We start from the raw sequence: 19,841 nt of genomic DNA, 5'->3' as shown, positions 1-19,841 counted from the left end.
TTGTTTCTTTTCTAAATTTTAAATTTATTTTTTATCATTTAATATTTTTAGCTTCAATATTGATTTCCACAAGATTTTGAGTTACAAATTTTCTATTTATTTCTACTCTCCCCCTACCTCAACTTGGCATATATTCTGATTGCCCCTTTCCTCAGTCTGCCTTACCTTCGGTCACCCACCCTCCCCACTTATCCCCTTTCCCCTTTCTTGTAGGGCAAGATAGATTTCTTTCCCAAGTTTTCCTCTACTTCTCTTACTTGATTTTCCAAATCCTATTTGAGCTCTTCCTAGGCCTGAGACCAGTTCATGTTTTTCTTGGAGGCTTTTGATATAGGCTCTTTGACTTTGTTGACTTCTTCTGGCTGTATGTTTTGATATTCTTTGTCACCAAAAAGAGATTCTGTAGTCTGAATCCTTTTGTGCTGCTTACTCACCCTCCCAGTCAATTATTTGACTTTTGAGCTTTTTGTCAGTGTATGACTGCTTTCAGAGTGAAGGGTGCTTTGTTCCAAGCTTCAGGGGTTTGTGCTGCTATTTTCAGAGCTACTTCTACTCCACAGTCACTGCAAGCTCTTCCACACCAGTGCTCCTCCTCCCCCAAGAACTGCCAATCAGGATTGCAACCCAGATCCAAGCAGGGCAAAGCAAAAGAACCCTGCCTCTGTGCCAGCAAAGCAATCCCTGCATTCCTGCTCTGATCCACTGCTTGATTCCTCCCACCATATGGGCCAGGGGCTCTGGAAGCAGCTGTGGCTGGAGCTCTGGAAGCAGAGCTTCCTGCTACTGCCGCCTGCCACCCCCAAAGCTTGGGCTGGACCACATACTTCTCTTACCCAGATCCAGTAGTTTTCCCACTGACCTGTTCAGTTGTCTTGGCATTTGTGGTTTGAGAAGTCTAGTAACTGCCACAGCTCAGTGATTCAGGGCCCTGAGGTCTACTCCACCAGATCTACTCCCTGCCTGCTCTGTCCTGGAGCAGCTCATGCTGGGCTCCCCTATGCTCCCAGTAGGGTTCGATAGAACCTTCCCAGCAACCATCCAGGCCATCTTGGGCTGGAGATTTTCTTACTTCTGTTATTTTGTGGGTTCTGCAATTTGTTTAGAGTCATTTTTTACAGGTGTTTGGAAAGACTTTGGGAGAGCTTAAGCAAGTCCCTGTTTTCCAGATGCCATCTTGGCTTTGCCCCCAAGTTTTGTCATTTTTAACACGGGAATATCATCTACCTTACAAGGCTTTTGTGAGGATCAAGTGCTATGAGATTACACACACACATGTGCACACACACACACACACTATATATATATATATATATATATATATATGCATATATATGTAATATATATAATACATACACATATATGTATATGTATGTATGGTTGTTTTTGTTGTTGTTCAGTGATTTCAGTCATATCCAACTCTCTGTGACCCCAGCCTCTGCTTTTGCTGTGATTATTACTATAGAGTTATAGGAAAAACATACCAAAAAGTCTTGTCATTAAATAGATCCTTACTTAACAAAGATACACTCAGGAAAAAAGTGGAGTAGATATTCAGAAGCAAGGTTGTGATGAACATACAATTGGACTTAAGAAAACAGAAGGAGAAATCAACATAGAGAAGGACAGAATGCATCTTGTAGTAATTATCTGCAAAATGGTAGCAGCTGTTCAAATGTTTGGATGATTGGGATTTCTGAGAAGTCCAGACAGAAACATATGGTGTGGTTCATCATGAAACTGTTTAAAGCCATCTTTATGTGAATGTTTCCTTGTTTTTTTCCCCCCATGAAAGTTAAGCAGGTACACTAATCTCCTAGATTCCATGATTCCCCTCCCCACTGCCATGAATTATAAACATACAACCATCACAAGAGCAGTTAATCTCAAAATAGTACTAGTACTAATAGTATAATAAGTTTTTTCCCCCTCTGATAAGACAACAAGCTCATAATTCATTTGTAAAAATGTTTTCACTGAATTTTCTTGTTATATGTATATTTTTCCTTTTGTTCCAAGCATTTTAGAAAAACAGGAGGATTTGAAAAATAATGGACTACTTAAATGTTGAAGCCTCAGAAGAGTTCTGTTATTTATCTGTTTATAGATTCAATGTGAAATTACCCTTTGGTATTTCTGATTTTTATGTATTTGCTCATGGTTTGACATTTAGATTAGGAAGCATTATTAATGATAGCATTTTAAAGCAACAGTTTGGAAAGTGAACAGAGGTGGCCAAGAACAGTTATCTTGGTCTTGACTTTATAAACAAAATAGAGCACCAGGCTAGGTTAAACGATTTTTTAAAGAGAGATATGTGTTTTGAGAAAGTAAATACTTAAAGAAACAAAGAAAATTATAGAAATTATAGTATACAAACACAATGTAAATGAAAAGGTGTTAAGCATGAGTAATCAGGGTCAATGTGAATCATTTTATTTAATTCAATAAAATTTTACTAATTTCCAAAAATGTGTGAGGAGGTGTGCTAAGTAGTAGGGATACAATGACAGAAATGAGACAGAAATGAAACAGTCCTTTTACTCAAAGCACTTAAACTCTATGAAAGGGATACAATGTTGATGCAGCTAGGAAAATAACACAGTAATCTGAGGAGCAAGTGAGCACTAAGAATTAGGGGCATCAAGGAAATACTTCCTGTAGGAAGTGGCACTAGAAATGAGCTTTGAGTGAAGCTGTGTTTTGTAAGAGATGGAGGTAAGGAAGCAGTATATTTCAAGGGTGGGGAGCAGTGCAAGCAAGAGGGAAGCACAGTAGTAGAAATAAAATGTTGAATGTTTAAGGAAAATCAAGTTGGCAGGTTTGGCTGTAATACAGAGTGCATTATAGGAAATTGGGTGAAATGAGTCTAGAAATATTGGCTGAAGCTAGATTGGTGGTGTTGCCAGAATGGAAGCTGGCAAAACAATGAGCAGGTCATTATATAGTCCAAGTGAGAGATAATGGAGGTTTGAACTAAAGTAGTAATTGTGCAAGTGAAGGAAAAAGGATCTACAAAATAGATAACCTCAAAGTTGAATTGATAAAACATGGCAACTAATTGTATTGGAGAATAAAGAGTTGAGGATGACTGAAGTTATGAATTTGACTGAAAGGATGGTAGTATTTCCAACATGAATAGGGAATTTTTGAGGAGGTATAAATTTAAGGAGAAGATGTAGAGTTTGATATGCTGATTGACTACCAAGCAAAGATGCCCAACAGAGAGTTGTTGGTGTAAGACTGGAAATTAAGAAAGAAGTATGCCTAGATGTTACTTAGAAATCATTTAATTAGAGATAATAATTGAATTCATCCAAGTCAGTGAAATGACTAAGATTGTAGTCTGTAGAAAAGACAAGCTCCTAGGTGAAACATGAAAGGATAAAATCAACGCCACAAGTAGAGGGTAAGAATGTCACTTCTTCATTAGAGACAAGAATACAAGCAAAGGAGAAGAAAATGGAAAATGTTGGAGAGGACTTTTGAGATTTAGAACACTTAGCCAGTCAATAGTTAAACATTTTATTAAGCACCTATGCCAGGCATTGTCATAAATGTACTGGTAAAAAGAAAAGCAGGAGGAAAAAGTTGCTGCTCACAAGGAGCTCACAGTTTAACAGGTGAGGCTACGTACAAATAACTATAAACAAGCAACACACATAGATAAATTGGAGACAATCAACAGACAGACATCAGTGACATTTAAGGAAATCCAGAAAGGCTTTTTACAGAAGGTAGAATTTTAGCTGCTTTTTGAAGGAAGCCAGAGATTCCAGGAGATTGAGAAAAAGAGGGAGAACATTACAGACATGGGGAACAGCCAATGACAATTCCCAGAGTTGAGAGCTAGAATCTCATGTGAGGAAAACCAGTGCCACTGGTTCTGAGTTTTGAGGAAAAGAAAGGTATAAGAAGACTAATAAGGTAAGAAGTGGTCAGGTGATGACGGGCTTTGAATATCAGATGATTTTTTATTTGATACTGGAAGTTACAGACAGCCCTATTTGTTGGATGGGGTGGAGAGAGACATATTCAGATCTGAGCATTAAGGAGATCGGTTAGGTAAATAAATGGAAGATGGGCTGGATTAGGGAGAGACTTGAGGCAGGGGGATCAACCAGAAAGTTGTTGCTATCATCCAAACATGAAGTCAGGAGGACCTGGAACAAGGTGGTGGTCATGTCAGAAGAGAGAAGGGGAATATGTATCACAGAGTAGAATCCATAGTAGTACAGAAGTAGATATGGAAATCATCAGCATGGCGTAACATGATAATTAAATCCATGGGATCTGATAAGATCACCAAGTAAGAGTACAGAGAGGGAAGAGAAGAAGGCCTGGAGCAGAGCCTTGGGGGTTATCAACAATTATGAGGTATGACCTGGATAAATACTCAGCAAAAAAGACTGAGAAGGATCAATTAAGGATGTGGCAAACTAGGATAGAGTAGTGTCACAAAAATCTATAACATGTAGAAGAGAAAAATATCTGGGATGAGAGTAGGCTCAGCAGTGTCCAAGGCTGCATAGAAGCTCAATGCATTGGAGGCCACTGTTTGTACATTCAGAACAATGCTTCCCTTCCAAATAACAAAAAAGCCTTATATTTTTGTTTGTTAATATAGGAGATGAGTCCTTCTGCTGAGAGAGGGGGTGAAAAAGTAATACAGGATACTTGACCAGAGAAGAGATTTAGAGTAATTTCTATGTATAGTGCAACAGAGAATCTATTAGGAAATAAAAAAAAATACAGTGTGACAATGAAGTTCTAATTGAGATTAAATGATGTGAAGTTGTGGTGGAGCCAGTCAGCAAGGTAGTGTGGCTTCTTCCACTGGGGTTCAAAAAACAACACATGAATGGGAATGAAGATGTCAGATTGTCGGGGTAGACTTGACAAGGCATAAGTGCTAACAAAAAGGAATTTAAGTGTAGATGAAAGGGTATACTTGAATTAGTTAACTAAAGGGTGAGAGCTAGGTGTTGTGGCACATGCCTAAAATCTCTACTATTGGAGGGAGATTGTGGCTGATGGATTTCTTGAGTTCAGGAGTCCTGAGCTGCATCGTTGTTGTTGTTGGTTCTTCTTTCTCAAAGAAGTCCTTGACATCAGGAAGCTGATGCTATCTATGACTTGCAAGTAAATTGTATTTAAGAGGGAGGGCTGTGCAAAGTCACTAGGCCTCACTTTCTCCTCTGGAGCCATCTGGGTCCAGTGGCAAGATATAGATCGGGGTGACTGGAGGTGGCTCCAGATGCAGTGGGAGACCATACCCTTTTTAAGCTAGGGTCTTTCCCTCGTCTCAGTTTGACCAAGGCAAAGCCCATTCAGTAATTAAGCCTAGGTAAGAAATTTACCTAGTTTATTGGGGATCCTTGAAGAGTTTGGCTTTTGTTTCCTTTGATTAATTCAGTGTATTTCATTGAGTCTTACTAGCTGCTAAGCCCCAGGCCCAAACCCCTATTAGGTGCTAAACCTATGTGGGTGTGAATTGGTAACTAAGGTGGGGTCCCAGGTGGGGCTAACTAAGTGAGGCCTGATTAGATCTTTGCTCCTAAGTTTGCCCCAAACCCCTAATTACTAGTTGCTAAGCCTATGTGGATGTGAAGCTCCCAGGGTACTAAGGGGAGGTGCTAACTCCAGAGCCAATCATAGAAGCCTAAGTTCTGGTGGCTCAGATGACGTTTGATAATGTCTGAAACTATATGAAAAAGGGAAGACAGAGCCATTTGCTCAGGGCTCTCACTGTTGGTGGGGCGCTGATGTGGTGACTCCGGGCAGTTAAGAGCCCTCCAGCTTGCCCAGATGTCCGGACTTGGTTTTCTTGGTAACTATGAATTGTATTTGGTCTATTTGTAACTTGTTTGTATTTGCTCTGAAGTTCAGGGTGCTGGCTTTTTCCCCTGGACCAAGTAAGTGATATTTGTATATTGGATTAAAATAAGCTTATTAACCTCTTAACATTGCTTTCCTTAGTAAAGCAGATCAAAAGAACCTATGCTGGCAGCGTTCATGGTGTTGGTCTGTCACCCCCACAACAGCTACTAGCCCGATTGTTGTTACACTTAGTCAAAAAATAAATAAATAAATTTGGGAGGGGAAGACCCTCATGGTTTCTGACCAAAACAGTAACCATCGCTATTTATATTCACTCAGCCATTGTTGGCCAATCAACACCAATCATACATTGTCCTCTGGGGCTAAGTATACTGCATATAAATTCTCCTCCACGTGGCAACCCTTCAATCAAAAGGCGATACTTAACTATTAAACATTAAGTTTGAGTCTGTAATAAAGTATTAGCATTTCCTTGGAACTCCTTTGTTTTCTGAGAAGTCAGACCCTGAAAATTGCATATTGTATCTAACCTACTTAAGTTTCTCAAAGAGAAAGAACATATTTTTATTTCCTTCACAAAACCCTATGGTCAGTAGATAGATAGAAACAGTAGATAGTCTTCAAACTAGTAGATAGTTCACCACCCAGTAGGTTTTCACCCAAATGCTTTGAGTAACTAACAAAATTCAAATGTTTGAAAATTTTACTTGATAAGTAAAAACCACGATTAAATATCTACCTTAATCTATTCCAACTGGCCTGCTTTCTCTTTACTTTTTCAGGAAAAACAAAACAAAACTCTAGCATTCCAAAGAATTGTTATTTGGATAACTTCACGTAAGTCACATTTCCTATTACCATCCAGTTGGAAGCAATTTACTGAGATCCAGGCATCGTCTTCATCTTGAATACACCTTTCCTTCTTTTTTGCTGAATAATGCAACTAAGCGCGTAAGGAAGCTAGTTCTGTTAGTTAAGGGATGAAAATGTATAGTGGTCTAGCAGCAAAGCGAACATGGACTAAAATAGCAGCATGTGCAAAGAAAGAGGTCAAGGCAGGAAAGAGAACAGTTCTTTCAATCCCACTTGGTTTTCCTCTCTCCATCTATTATCTGTTCTTTCATGCCATTTTACATTTTCCTCACTCTTATTCCTCCCTGCTTTCCTCTCTCACTTCCCTTGCCCTTTCTCCTCCCTGTCTCTCTCTTTCCTTTCTTACCTCCTCCCTCCCCCGTTCCCTCTCTTCTCTCTTTCTCCTCTCTCTTCCCTCTCCTGCCTTTTCCCCAGCTGCAACATGCAGTTGTGGAGTTGCCAGGCTCCTATAACATTCTGTTATTAAAAACACATAAAAATAATTTCAGGCTAGGTCCAAGATAAGACAGCTGGTCCCTTTTCTACTTGTGGTTTTTTCTTTGCATAGCATTTTAAAAGAGCACAATCCACACATGTAGTATAAATAAGAAATAATTCAACATCATATTGCTTAAGAATAAAGAAATCACCATGGAGCTTTTAGCAAACTGAAACCTAAGGCCTCTATGCACTAGCTATTTTCTTATCTATTTTGCTAAGTACCCCCTGTCAAACATTCCTATAACCTGGGGATTTTTTTTAAGTTTGTTGTGCTGGGTATATGTCATTTCCTTCCTTGCTTATACATTTTATCAGGAATGCTTATTATTTCTATGGCATTCAGCATTTTGCAAAGGACACTGCTTTTCTACAGTTAATATATCTTTGTCTGACTGTGATCTTACCATGGTTCCGTAGATTTCTAAAAATAACCCTGCCCCATAGCAAGATGAAAACACTGTTTGAAATCTATCCTTGCAGCAACCAGATTCAAAGTATTTGGGGTTTGCTTAATTTATTTAAGGTAATTATTATCTCCCTCTACCTCAATTCACTCCAATTCAACAATCTTTTTTGTTAATTTCCTACAAGGTCTAACACACTGTGATGGGACATAAAGATGTAAGAGGTCACAATTCTGTCCCTCAACAAATTTATTTTAATTTTTCACTTGGTTTTTATTTTTTTTTGAGGGAGGAAGGCAAAGCAATTGGGGTTAAGTGATTTGCCCAAGGTCACACAGCTAATAAGTGTCAAGTGTCTAAGGCTGGATTTGAACTCAGGTCCTCCTGATTCCAGGGCCAGTACTCTATTATTCTCTCTGCTGTCTAGCTGCCCCTAAGATTCTTTAAACATTTTATTTTTTGATAAATATTGGAGAAAATGTGGGAAAATTGGGACACAATTGCACTATTGGTGGAGTTGTGAAATGATCTAACCCTTCTGGAGAGCAATTTGGAAATATACCTAAAGGGCAACCAGACTGCACATACTCTTTGACCCAGAAATACCAATACTAGGTCCATCTCCAAGAGATCATAAAAAAGGGAAAACAACCTACATGCACAAAAATATTTATAGCAGCTCTTTTGTGATGGCAAAGAATTGGAAATTGAAGGGATGCCATCAGTTGGGGAGTGGCTAGGATAGGAATAGTGGATAGGATAGTGGAAGGATAGAAGAAAGTAAAGAAGGAAGGAAGGAAGAGAAAGAAACAAAACATCACCTTAAATTCAATCTCTCTGAGGTTAGCTGATTGTTTCTCAGATAAAAGACTTAGTTCTTCATGGGCTGTGTATCTGAAGCCATGCCAACTTGTTAGGATCTGCCAATTCATATGTACCGTCACTTCCAAACCACAGGCAGGCAGGACTGCGTTAGAGGAATGGAACATTGATTGATTAATTAAAAATTCAAACATTCCCCCCTCTCCCCAAGACCTGGGTGATACAATTTCTCTTATACCACTCCAGTCCCTGAGAAAAGTGGGCTTCACCTTAATTCAAGTTCTACATAGTTGGGTTTTTTTTTTCATTTTAAATTCATTTCTAAATATGGTATAGCTCCTAGATGAGTTCATGGTTCATCTAGCACTAGGTTGTTTTGGCCTGACTGGCCACTGAACCTGGGAGAGATTCTTCTCATGGAATTCCTGTGACTTATTCTCTTGGCCTTTAGAAGCTCACAAGGTCATGGCCATTTTCAATCCTCTTCACTTAGAAGCAGGAAGGAATGGACACAAGCCAAGAGCAATAAATAAGTTAAAGTGTCTCAGTTTCATACTAGCTCCAGTTGAGAGAGGGCCCCAGGCACCTTACTCATCTGGACACCCTAAGTGGCTCATTCTCCTTCTTCAACCCCAGCAAGTATGAGCAAAGACCATAGGAAGAATATTTGTTCTAGCCGACTAGTAACTTTTTGGATGCATCTCAATTCTGGTTCCATAGCCAATTAAAGAGAATCTTCTTCACCATGTATTTTGGAGACCTAAACCAGGTGTGAAATGTCTTTGCATGTCCTAAATTTCTCCAAGATACTTCTTCTACACATTGTTGGAAGCAGGGAAGTAGTCTCCCCAACCTCTTCCACAAGGGGAATTGCATCTGTATCCCTTTCTCCCTTACATTATGATCTAAAGCTTTCTTGACCTGTTATTTCAACAATGTGGTTCATCTTTTCTGCTGATACAGATTGAAACTTCTCTGTGTCTTACTGTAGGTCTTGAGGCAGCCAGGTGGTGCAATACATAGCATGCTGCACATGGAATGAAGAAGAGCTCAGTTTAAATAGAGTATTAGTATTTAGTGGCTATGTTACCCTGTGAAAGTCAGTTAATCTCTATCTGCTTCAGTTTTGTCATCTTTGAAATAAGGATAATAATAGGACTAACCGTGGGGTTGTTGAGAAAATCAAATGAAATATGTGCAAAGTACTTTTCAAACCTTAAAGCACTGTGTTATTATTATCATGATTTTGTAGTAAAAAAAATTCATTACCTTACAGCCTATCTGGTGGTAACTGTTCCCTTCCCAAGTTTAAGTAGGTGTGTTTTTCTTTTGGATTTCAGATGATGAATTAAAAGTAATACATATACGTTCCTATGTTAGACTTTTAACTATCTGGGGGCAGGGCCACCTATCTGATTTCTTTATTATATCCCTAACACCTAGCTCAGTGAATGGTTCAATCAATTGCTTTGAATGGACAAAGAAAGCCTGAAAAATTTTACATGATAGATTTGACCTGCACTAAAAACCTTCAGAAGCCTGTTCAGATAAACCTGTTCTTCCTTAAAAGTGGAAAGAAAAAAGTAGTCTATGGCAGAGAATTATAATTTGGATCATTAACAGGAGCCACACTTTCTCTTATCATTTTCTATTTATTTTTCAAATATAAGTATTTTGTTAAAATTCAATAATCACATACATCTGACAGTGGTAAGAATTTATATTAGATTATCAGATTTATTTGAGTGAATTTATTATATACCAGATAATTGTAATTAATAATGAATGATTATTACAATTATTGCATCCAGGTGAAATGTCTCTTCCACTGACATCAATTAATTAGATGAATTACTTACTGTTCCCCATCTGCCAGCCTAGACATCAGAATTCTTCCTTTCCTTTCCTCTGTCCTCTTATTCAATCAAGCAGTATATCCTGGTTTAAAAAAAAATTCAACTCTCTCCTGAGCATCTCCCATGCAACAGACATGTATACATATCTGTATCTATACAAACACACACACACATATATAATACATGTATATATACACATGTATATGTATACACATATTTGTGTATATACATGACATATGGACATATACACACATATGTAAATGTATATATACACATATTTATGTATATATTATAAGGTATGCATATATACTCACATACATCTGTAAATGAGAGATATAAATATATACATACACCTTATCCAACTTCTGTATTTTACTGATAAGTAAACTGAAGCCCCAGAGAGGTTAATTGACTTGCCCAAGGCATCAGTATCAGTAGTTCTGGGCCTAGAATCCAGGTCTTCTGTCTGTCTATCCATCCAGTATGCTTTCCACTACATTAAGCTATAAGTTTCAGTTCCCCTTATGCAATCCCACATGACTGTGGTATAGAGGTGACTTTGAATTTTCAAAGGCTTTATCAGTGGTACATATGCATTGGCAGATCCTAACAATTTGGAATGACTTCAAATACACAGCCCATGAAGAACTGTCTTTTATCTGAGAAACAATCAGGTACACCCAGAGAGATTGAATTCAAAGTGATGCTTTCTTTTTTCCTTTCTTGTTCTTTCTTCCTCCCTCCCTCCTTTCCTTCCTTTCCTTCCTTTGCTTCCTTCCTTCCTTCCTTCCTTCTTTCCTTCCTTCCTTCCTTTCTTCCTTCCTTCCTTCCTTTCCTTCCTTCCTTCCTTTCTCCCTCCCTCCCTCCTTTCCTTCCTTCCTTCCTTCCTTCTTTCCTTCCTTCCTTCCTTCCTTTCTTCCTTCCTTCTTTCCTTCCTTCCTTCCTTCCTTCCTTCCTTCCTTCCTTCCTTCCTTCCTTCCTTCCTTCCTTCCTTCTTTCCTTTTTTTCTCCAGCAACCTATGAAGAAGATTTACTAAGGATTTTTTAGAGAAATGTAATAGTCTTCACCAGTGAATAGCCACTCTGTTGAAATTATGGCTTTTGGAAAGTATGGAAAACTTATCTGGCCCCTAGAATTTCAAGACATTTTGAAAAATTGAATAGTCTTTGATTGATGCTCCAGACTTTCCAAAATCTTAATCAAAATGCAAGTGTTGGGCACCAGATTAGGTGTGGTATTATAATACTACGAAAATATGGAACACCTCTTAATTAGAGGCTAGGTAGTATAGTGGCCACCTAGAGCACTGGGCCTGGAATGAGAAAGAGTTGAGTTAAAATCTGGCTAATTATTGGTTCTGTGACATTGGGCAAGTCACTTAAGCTGTTTACCTTAACTTCCTTAGCTGGAGACTGATAATAGCACCTACCTCCCATGGTTGTTGTGAGGATCAAATGAGGTAATATAGAGTGCTTAGTATAGTGTCTGGCACATAGTAGGCACTATATAAATTCTAGTAATTTATCATAATGATGATCATCATCATCATTAGAGAAGTATAATAGTGGAACTGTTATATATTTCAGTAGAAATAATTGCCATGGCAAAGAAATTTATCTTATTAATCCTTATCTTCTTTCAATGTTGAGCTTAGGTACCATCTTCTCTATGAGACATTACAAGGTCCCATCTCTCACCTAGTCCCACATACACTCATTTTTAAGTCTCTCTTTCTCCTCAAATTATTTTATATTTGAGCAACTGTGTATATCACTGTTTCTCAGAGTGTATGGCATGAGTTTCACTGGGTGTGACATGAAAATTTGGAGGTTATGTGATAATAGATAAAATAATATTTTTAAATAAATTTGCTTAGTATAAATTTTACCTAGCTAACACACACTCTATGAAAAGTATTTACAAAATAAATGAAACTCACTTATTACATGGAACCATTCATTGACTTCAGAAGCCCTCAGACCTTGAACTTGGAAAAGATTTAACAAAAATGACTACTTTTATTGACAGACTATGTATGCCTAATTCTTGAAACTCTCTAATAGTTCTGTCAGTTAAACCTTTAGTATCATACCAAGAAAAAATTGAGAAGCACCGGCATACACACACGTACACACATGCACACACACATATAATATACATACATACATACGTACGTACATACATACATATGTAGAGAGACATAGACAGAGAGAAAATACCCTCCTCCTCAGAACATAGGCTCCTTGAAGGCAAGGGCGGTGTCATTTTTATGTATTTCCCCAATGCTCAGTTCAATGCCTTGGTGATGGTAGGAGCTTAATAGATATATGTAGTGGGTATATGGTAGGAACTGAGGAATTACTTTTTTTTAATGCTAAAATCATGTGGTTTGCTCTGAATACCACTGCTCAAAACTAACATTCACAAAGAGCTCTTTGGTTTACAAACCACTTTCTTCACAGCAATCCAATGATGTAAGTAATTTGAGTGCTATTATACCTCTCTAAGTTAAGATATAAATTCCCTTTTCTACATTTGTCATTATTTTCCACCAACCTACCTTTCCAGACTGAATTCCCATTATTCCCTCTCACACATTCTAGCCAAACTGCCCAATTTCCCATTCCCCATATACTAAACGACGTTTTCTTTCTCTTTGACATGGCCAGGGCTGTTCTCTATGCATGCATGGAATGTTCTTCCTCCTTACCTCTGCTTCTTGGGACGCCTGTCTCCTTTTAAAAGTTCAACTCAACTTCTGTGCCTTTCTTAATTGTTTCAGCATTTCCTGCTCCACTCCACCTAAATTGCATTGATTTTACTACATGTTTATTTTATATTTACTTATCTCTTTACATACTGTTTCCTACTGGTGGAATGTAAATTCTTTGAGATCAGAGATTCTTTGGGTTTTGTCTTTGTTTTAACAGCACCTGAAATCACAGCCCCTATCACTATAGCCAGCTCCTAGTTTAGGTCCTGATACATAATAGATATTGAATAAACAGTTGTTGAATTGGATCCAATCTCATGAATCTTAGAGATGATGAAATTGAGGTTTTGAGAAGTTGAAGTCCACAAGAACACAATTAGCAAGTGTAGAACCTAGATACTTAATCAAGAAGGAAATAAGCATTTATTAAGCACTTGTATACATGAGGCACTGTGCTAAGACTTTTACAAGTATTATCTCATTTGTTCCTTACAACAACTCCAGGAAATACATGCTATTATCATCCCACCCCATTTTACAGTAAGGAAACTGAGGCAGACAGAAGTTAAGTGACTTATCCAAAGTCACACAGGTTTTAAGTGTCTGAGGCTAGATTTGAACTTAATGCTTCCTGACTCCAGTTTCAGTTCTATCCACTCCAATACCTGGTTGGTTAGTCCATTATGATTATACTGCTAGAACATACTTTTGTATAGCTTATGGCTTAGCAAAAACAAACACATGTAAACACTGTCCCAAAGCCCATTGGTATGGGACTTTTTCCTTATTGGTGGAGATGAATGCCTTGCCCTTCATTAGAGATGAGGCAGAGTTGGTCAGAGCTTCAGGTCAGCATGCTTTGGGGACTCATCAAGTGAGTGATTTTGGTCACTCCTGACTCCTGGCTTCCAAATTCAACAGAGAGGAAGGAAGAAGTCAATATCACTTCAGGTTTTTGAAGGAAAATATTCTGGAAAGACATGAAAAGAATAGGAAGTCCCCATCATGTACATATTCCCAGTTTGCTAATGTAGAGATTTCAGGGAGTTTCCCCTTCGGTGAGATCTAGGACCCTTTCTCTTGATTGAGACTATTTCATTCCCAGTGTGAGAACTGCTTAAGTCTGTATTGTTTGGAACACATTGTTCTATGTATACCTTCTTTTATATCTGTTTTGCTATTGATGAGGATAAATAGGTTTCCTCGTTATTCTCTCTGTGTGTTTATTGTTAGAGCTGGTATTAAGTGAGAAAGGGATCAAATCTTAGATATAGAACTTGGAGTTCCCCTTGCCCCTCAAATGGCAGTGCGATCAAAAGTTAGCTCAAACAAAATCATATCCCCTAGACTAATAATATTTTTAGGGAGCATGTGAAATTCTGCTTTGATATTACCTCTTCTCTGAGGAGAGCAGAGGCCCCAACCCCTTGCTTCCCCTCCTGGTAGGAATGAAAATCTCTCTCAGAAAATGGTGGAGGGAAAATAAGGAAGAGGTATATTTTCTGTCTCCCTTTGAACCACAGAAATACAACATCCTTACCATACATGGACCTTCTATACATATGGAAGGTCTATTACCCTCCTTCCCTTATACACAAAAAAACCTTACCTTCTCCACTTCTGACAAAGGGCAGCACAGAGCATTAGGAAAACCAGTGTGAACACAGTTATAGGGAAGAATTGAATGAAGATGGGACTGGGAAAATTTGTCAAATTTTTACATTGTAAATTCATTTCTCTAACTGACACCAATTTCAAGATAAGGCACCATGCATATTTACATTTAAGCACAAAAAGTTATATTACGCAGTCAGGTATATAAAACATTTTTATTTTAAATAATATTAAATAACATTTTATTTTTTCCAATTACATGTAAAAACACTTTTGAATATTCCTTTTTTAAAAAAAATTCAGCTCTAAATTCTCTCCCTTCATCCCATCCCTTTCCTTGAGAGAGCAAAAATTTGACATGAATTATACATGTGCAATCATGCAAAACTTATTTTCATATTAGTAATATTGCGAAAGAAAATAAAGAATTTTTCTCTTTAAGGCATAAACAATATAAAGAAAGTAAAATAAAATACCATGCTTCTATCTGTATTCAGACTCCATCAATTCTTTCTTCGGAGGTGGATAGTATTTTCATCATGGATCCTTTGAAATTGTCTTAGATCATTATACTGCTGAGAATAGCTGTGTCATTCACAAATGATCATTATAAAATATTGCTCTTACTGTGCACAGTTTGCCCTTTGGGCACAATTTTAAATTGCTCTCCAGAATGGTTGGATCAGTTTACAACTCCACCAGCAGCATATTAGTGTCCCAATTTTCCTACATCCCTCCAATATTTCTCATTCTCCTTTTCTGTCACATTAGACAACCTGATAAATGTGAAGTGGTAATGTACAGTTGTTTTAATTTGCATTTCTCTAATCAATAGTGATTTAGATAGATAGCCTTGATTTCTTCATTTGACATCTGTTCACATCCTTTCACCATCTATCAATTCGGTTATGACTTGCATTATAAATTTTACTCAATTCTCTATATATTTGAGAATGAGGCCATTATCAGAGACAGTTTGGGTTAAAAAAAAATCCCAGCTTTCTGTTTTCCTGCTTGGCTGTATTGGTTTCATTTCTGCAAAATCTTTTTAAATTTTATATAGTTAAAATTATCCATTTTAAATTTCATATCTGGTGTGGTCCTAAATTCTTCCTGTGTCTGTGGATCTGATAGGTAATCTACTCCATGTCTTGCTCATTTGATTATGTTATCACATTTTGTGTTTAAACAATGTGCCCATTTTGACCTTATCTTGATATATGCTGTGAGATGTGGGTTCATGCTTAGATTCTGCCAAATTGCTTTCCAGTTTTCCAAGCAATTTTTTTTGTCAAGTTCTTGTCCTAAAAGCTTGGATGTTTGGGTTTATAAAACAATAGATTATTGTGGTCATTTTCTATTGTGTATTGTATACCTACTCTATTTCAATGATCCACTACTCTGTTTCTTAACCAGAACCAGATTATACTGATGACTTTACAATACAGTTTAAAATCTGGTACAGCTAGGCCACATTCTTTCACTTTTTTTCATTAATTCTCCTGATGTTCCTGACCTTTCATTCTTCCAGAAATATTTTGTTATGTTTTATTATTCTATAAAACAATTTTTTGTTGTTTGAATAGTATGACAATGAATTAGTAAATTAATTTAGGTAGAATTGTTATTTTTATTTTACCAGCCTTGTCTGCCAGTAGAATTAGGAATTAGTATTTTTTCAAATTGTTCAGATCTGACTCTATGTGAAAAGTATTTTATAATTTTGTTCATATGGTTCTTTGATTAGACTCAGGTATTTTATACTGTCTACAGTTATTTTAAATGGAATTTCTCCTATCCCTTCATGCTGGACTTTGTTAGTAATATATAAGAATGCTGAACATACATGTGGGTTTACTTTATAGCCTACAAATTTGTTGAAGTTGTGAATTATTTAAGAAGGTTTTTACTTGATTCTCCAGGGTTTTCTAAGTATAATACCATATAACCTGTAAAGAGTGATCATTTTGTTTTCCCATTGCTTATATTCTGACTCCTTCAATTTCTTTTTCTTATTGCTATAGCTAGCACTTCCAGTACAATATTGAATAATGTTGGAGAAACTGTACATTGTTGCTTCACCTCTGATCTTATTGGGAAGGCTTCTAACTAATCCTCCTTACAGATAATACTTGCTGATTTTATATATTTATTTTTAAATCACTATTTATTTATTTAATACTCTTAGTCTTCAGCATTAATTTTCACAACAGTTTGAACCACCAACTCTCTCTACATTTCTACCCTCCCCCCCCCACTGCCAGATGGCATATATTCTGATTGCCCCATTCCCCAGTCAGCCCTCCCCTCTGACACCCTACTCCCCCCATCCCCTTTTCCCTTACTTTCTTGTAGGGCAAGACAGACACCCATGCCCCATTGCCTGCACATCTTATTTCTTAGTTGCATGCAAAAACTTTTTTTATTGAACATCTTCTTTTAAAACTTTGAGTTCCAAATTTTCTCCCCTCCTCCCTCCCCACCCACCCTCCCTAAGAAGGCATGCAATTCAACATAGGCCACATGTGTATCATTATGTAAAACCCTTCCACAATACCCATGTTGTGAAAGACCAACCATACCTTGCTTCTTCCTATCCTATCCCCCTTCAACCAACCCTTTCCCCTGACTCTGTGCCCCTTCAAAAGTGTTTGCTTTTGGACTACCTCCTCCCCACATCTGCCCTCCCTTCCATTGTCCCCCCTTTTTGATCCCCTTTCTCCTTCCCTCCTGTGGGGCAAGACACCCAATTGAGTGTGCATGCCATTCCCTCCTCAGGTTAAATCTGATGAGAACAAGATTCACTCATTCCCTCTCACCTGTCACCTCTTCCCTCCCAACTGAACTGATTTTTCTTGCAACATTTACGGGAGATAATTTACGCCATTCTATCTCCCCCTTTCTCCCTCTCTCAATATATTCCTCTCTCCTCCCTTAATTTGATTTTATTTTTTAGATATCATCCCTTCATATTCAACTCACCCTGTGCCCTCTGTCTATGCACACACACATACACACACGTGTGCACACACACACACAGACACACAGACACACAGACACACACAGACACACAGACACACAGACACACACGCACACACACACACACACACACACACACACACACACACATATATGTATATATATATATATATATATATATATATATATATATATACATTCTCTTCAGCTGCCCTAATACTGAGGTCTCATGAATCATATACATCATCTTTCCATGTAGGAATGTAAACAAAACAGTTCAACTTTAGTAAGTCCCTTATGATTTCTCTTTCTTGTCTAACTTTTGATTCTTCTCTTGATTCTTGTGTTTGAAAGTCAAATTTTCTATTCAGCTCTGGTCTTTTCACTGAGAAAGCTTGAAAGTCCTCTATTTTATTGAAAATCCATATTTTGCCTTGGAGCATGATAGTCAGTTTTACTGGGTAGGTGATTCTTGGTTTTAATCCTAGTTCCATTGACCTCCAGAATATCATATTACAAGCCCTTCGATCCCTTCATGTAGAAGCTGCTAGATCTTCTGTTATTCTGATTGTATTTCCACAACACTCAAATTGGTTTTTTCTGGCTGCTTGCAGTATTTTCTCCTTTACCTGAGAACTCTGGAATTTGGCAACAATATTCCTGGGAGATTTCTTTTGGGGATCTTTTTGAGGAGGTGATTGGTGGATTCTTTCAATTTCTATTTTGCCCTCTGGCTCTAGAATATCAGGGCAATTCTCCTTGATAATTTCTTGAACAATGATATCTAGACTCTTTTTTTGATCAGGGCTTTCAGGTAGTGCAATAATTTTTAAATTATCTCTCATGGATCCATTTTGCAGGTCAGCAGTTTATCCAATGAGATATTTTACATGGTCTTCCATTTTTTCATTCGTTTTTGTTTTATAACATCTTGATTTCTCATCAAGTCACTAGCTTCCACTTGCTCCAGTCTAATTTTTAAGGTAGCATTTTCTTCAGTGGTCTTTTGGATCTCCTTTTCCATTTGACTAATTCTGCCTTTCAAGGCATTCTTCTCCTCATTGGCTTTTTGGAGCTCTTTTGCCATTTGAGTTAGTCTATTTTTTAAGGTGTTGTTTTCTTCAGTGTTTTTTTGGGTCTCCTTTAGCAAGTCATTGACTTGTTTTTCGTGGTTTCCTCGCATCATTATCATTTCTCTTACCAGTTTTTTCTCTACTCCTCTAACTTACTTTTCCAAATCCTTTTTGAGCTGTTCCATGGCCTGAGACCAGTTCATGTTGGAGGCTTTTGATTTAGGCTCTTTGACTTTGTTGACTTCTTCCTGCTGTATGTTTTGATCTTCTTTGTCACCAAAGAAAGATTCCAAAGTCTGAGTCTGAATCTAAGACTGTTTTCACGACCTGGCCATGTTCCCAGACAACTACTTGATCCTTGAGTTTTTTGTCAGGGTATGACTGCTTGTAGAGTAGAGAGTACTTTGTTCCAAGCTTGAGGGGATGTGCTGTTGTTTTCAGAGCTATTTCTACACAGCAAGTCCTGCCACAGCAGTGCTCCTCCTCCCCCAAGAGCCACCAACCCAAACAGGACTGAGATCATTAAGCAGGCTCTGTATTCCAACTCTGATCTGCCACTTAATTCCTCCCACCAGGTCAGCCTGAGGCTGGAAGCAACTGCAGCTATAGTTCTGTAGCTGCACCACCCCTGCTGCCCCCAGGCAGTAACTAAACTGGGAACTCCTTTCAATATTTCCCCTGCAGCTTTTCCCACTAACTTTCTCTGTTGTCTTTGGTGTTTGTGGGTTGAGAAGTCTGGCAACTGCTACAGCTCACTGAATCAGGGCGCTAGGGCCTGTTCCACCCGGCTCCCACTCTGGTTGGTCTGGGCACGGCCCACTCTGAGCTCTGCTCCACTCTGTTCCTAGCTCCACATGCAATAGACCTTACCCAGCGACTAACCAGGCTGTCCTGGGCTGGAGCCCTGCTTCCCTCTGCTATTTCATGGGTTCTACAGTTGTACAATTTTTTCAGAGCCATTTTTATTGGTGTTTGGAGGGACCTTGGTGGGAGCTCACGCAAGTCCCTGCTTTTCAGGTGCCATCTTGCCTCCACCCTAATTTTAGATACTATTTCTCAGAGATGGGTGTTGTATTTTTTCAAAAAAGATTTTTTTCCTTCATCTATTGAGATAATCATATGATTTCTGTTACTTTTGCTATGGATATGGTCAATTATGCTGATAGTTTTCCTATTACTGAAAAAAAC

This window comes from Trichosurus vulpecula, chromosome 4 (genome assembly GCF_011100635.1).
Source record: "Trichosurus vulpecula isolate mTriVul1 chromosome 4, mTriVul1.pri, whole genome shotgun sequence".
In the NCBI taxonomy this organism is placed as follows: domain Eukaryota; kingdom Metazoa; phylum Chordata; class Mammalia; order Diprotodontia; family Phalangeridae; genus Trichosurus; species Trichosurus vulpecula.
The sequence above is the reverse complement of the archived record's forward strand: the minus strand, read 5'-3'. Positions refer to the sequence as shown.